We start from the raw sequence: 3,259 nt of genomic DNA, 5'->3' as shown, positions 1-3,259 counted from the left end.
TGGAAATGTAAGGGGAAAGTAGAAGAAAAATAACCGAAAAGGCACATTGGAAATCAAAAAATGTAAAGGCTTTTTATGAAAAGTAACGATAGATATATACAATTAGATGAACAGAGGTAGGAATAAAAGTAATAAAAGTCATTATTGTGAATTGTTAAAGAGATTCAAAAGCATACCGGTTTTGTAATGTTACTAACCATTGCTTTGAATGCGCACCGATTACTGAACGGTGCCAGGTCTACTAGTCCCTGAGTAAAAAGATTATGTGTAAGGGAGATAAGTATTTCCGGATTTGGTGCAATTAGATCTGTAATTTGATCTAGATCTGTAATGTGAATGGTGTATGAGATGTATGGGGGTTAGTGGTATTAATTGAAATGTTAGTAGTGTTCTGTATTATGTTATGTGTTCATATTTAGTTGTAGAAGATATCTATTGATGAAAGTTGCCTCTTTATTCATTCTTTGTTGTATTAAGGTGTTCTGTGAACATTGATAGAAGGGAAAAATTAGGAAATTAAGATTAAGATTCCTCGCACATCTTTCTATGTGTCCACTGACCTGTAGCTGGCTGTATTGTGGGTGGCGGATTTGTTCTTTTTGGAGAGTGATTCTTCGACGTAGTGATATTCCTGTTTGGCCAATATAATTATTACCACACTCTAAGCGTGTAATGGTATAGATTAGATTTTCCAAGGCACAGGTGAAATTTGATTTGATAATTTTGTGTGAGCCAAAAATTTTGTTCATTGTTTTATCTCTTGTGAGGATGGGTAGATTTTGGATGATAATGTTAAAGGCTTCGTTGTTTCTAGGGTTATGTGTGAAGATGTATGGGAGTATTTTTAAGTCTGTTTTAGTATTTCAGTTGACTTCCCTTAATGTTCGTATATCTATTTCCTTAGCTCATTTAATTCCATCATTTATTAATGATATTGGGTAATGTCTTTTGATTAGTATTGATCTGAGTTCAAGGAGTTTTCGTTCACGAGTATAGGTGTCCGAAACTATGGTACAGATTCTTTTCGCTAGATTATAAGGTATATTAATTTTTATGCTAAAAAAACTGGCCCGCAAGCCTCTACTGAGTATCGAACCTTGTGCCTCTCAAATTCCACCGCTCGTTTGGTTTGCGGTGGCGTCTGCAAGAACAGGAGCTCAGGTCTAATGTAACATCTAAAAAGTTTACAATGCTGAGGTTGCTCTCGATTGTTATCTTGAGCCCCATAGAGCTAAGGGTGCTAGTTGGGTACTTCCTAGGCCTGTCGAGGGTAGCCCGTTAGCTCCTCTAGAGATGACCAGAACATCATCTCTGTAGAGAAACGAGAGGCTGTTCTACATTAACACAGCCTCCTACTACCCACCTATCGTGTTCAGGAACCTAGCGAAGCGTGTCAGCAAGAGAACCTCGAACCTGTCCTCAAGTTAAAAGATTTTAAACGCCGCGACCACTTATTACAACGAGGCTCTGGCGTCCAGTGGGTTTAAGGACCGCATCTCCTATATGCCGGGATCTGGCATCCGCAAAAGGAAGCGCCACTGTATTGTCGTTTGGTTTGCCCCACTCATCTTCCTCAACATTAAAACATGCGTAGGAAGAATATTCCCTAGATGGGTATACAAAGATTTCACACAGTCACACAAATACGGACGTTTGTTTAATAGGCACAACTTAAGGATATCCTTCAGTTGCGCGCCCAATATTAAGAAAATTTTCATGAGCATACCCAAGTCATGAGTAGAATCCGGATGCTCATGTAGGGTATACAATGATTACCTAGTTGATACGAAGCCGAGGGGATTGTTTATGAAGGTGAGGTGGTAGCCACTGCAGGCAGCCAGAGTAGCAGTCCAAATAGCAGTGGCATATCCACAGACAACAACGACAACAGTGACAGCGGCGACGGTGATGGTGCGAGTAACAGCATAAGTGACAACGATACATCCACCGACAACAGCAACAACGACAATAACGATAGCAGCGACGGCGGTGGTGACAGCAGTGCTTCAAGCAGCACAGACAATACCAACAGTCACAACGACAGCAACAGCAGCAACTTTGCGACCGGAATCACCAGAATCACCAGAATCACATCCAGGAATACCTGTACCGGCAACGATTCCAGCAGCAGCAACAACGACATCAGATCAAGACTTCACGAAACAAGCATCGGCGGTGGTAGCACATCCAATATACAGATACGAAAATATGTCGGTTCAAACGTGCCTCCGTTTAAGCAATATCTGAACAACCATAAATCTTCTTTTAGGATCCGGAAAGGCACAACATAACGTCCCTGACCAGCTACGTTTGGCGCTCAAGAGAGGAAGATAGCGCATACATAATTAGATGGAAGCTCCTTGAACAATCAGAGGCTTATATAAACGGTTGCAAACAATGTAAGCTTTGCTTGGCTGAGAGGACAAGGACAAAAAACAAATCGCTCTACCCGGGGATCTTTTTAAACTTTAGGAAAGAATTCTTCAGTCAGTGCCCGCATCTAAATTTCTTTCCCTTTTGTTGAGTAGTACCGCCACAGATCCTTCAAATATAACCATGGCCAGAGCCAATGTAAAGGGGATAACCTCGTCCCGTCTGTAGCATGGACAATTACATTTTGTTTGCAAAACCAGCTGACCGTTACGTATTTCTTTCTCCACTTACTAGAGAGGTTATGTACCTTCAACCATTTGAATCTGAAGAGTCACCTATACCGCTAAGCGCTTTATTGGAGCGAAGTCAATGATTACTCTATAACCGGCTATGACTTTTGACTTCCTAAATAGTATATATATTTCACTATTTCGTTTCCCCTGTCGTCTTTTCTGTTTGCCACTTAATTCCTCTGCATCACAAATTTTATTTGATTTGCTTTGCGGGAAGAGCTATTCTAACAATGCGTCCTGCCCTAACTCTTCGAAACGCTTAGTTTAGAATAGGGACAGCTGATGAAGGAAATGTTCTCTATGTGGCCTGTCTGTTTTCCTGTCTGTTCCTACCGTTGTCCGAAAAAAAGTTTGTTTTCCGTGCATTGTTTATGTTCTCGTTTTTCATTTTGTCCACGTTTTTTTGTGACGTCCTATACCCAGATATGCATCTATATATTGCCACACTTAAGTGGCAATATACTACACTTTATCGTGCAGTTACTGTTAATACTTCATATAGAGAATTAACATTGCTTGTTTTCACCTTTTCAATATCAGTGAAGAATGTCACTGGAAAAGAAGATATAAGGTTTGCCAGATTTGTCTCTCTC

This window comes from Octopus bimaculoides, chromosome 4 (genome assembly GCF_001194135.2).
Source record: "Octopus bimaculoides isolate UCB-OBI-ISO-001 chromosome 4, ASM119413v2, whole genome shotgun sequence".
NCBI classification, from domain to species: domain Eukaryota; kingdom Metazoa; phylum Mollusca; class Cephalopoda; order Octopoda; family Octopodidae; genus Octopus; species Octopus bimaculoides.
The sequence above is the reverse complement of the archived record's forward strand: the minus strand, read 5'-3'. Positions refer to the sequence as shown.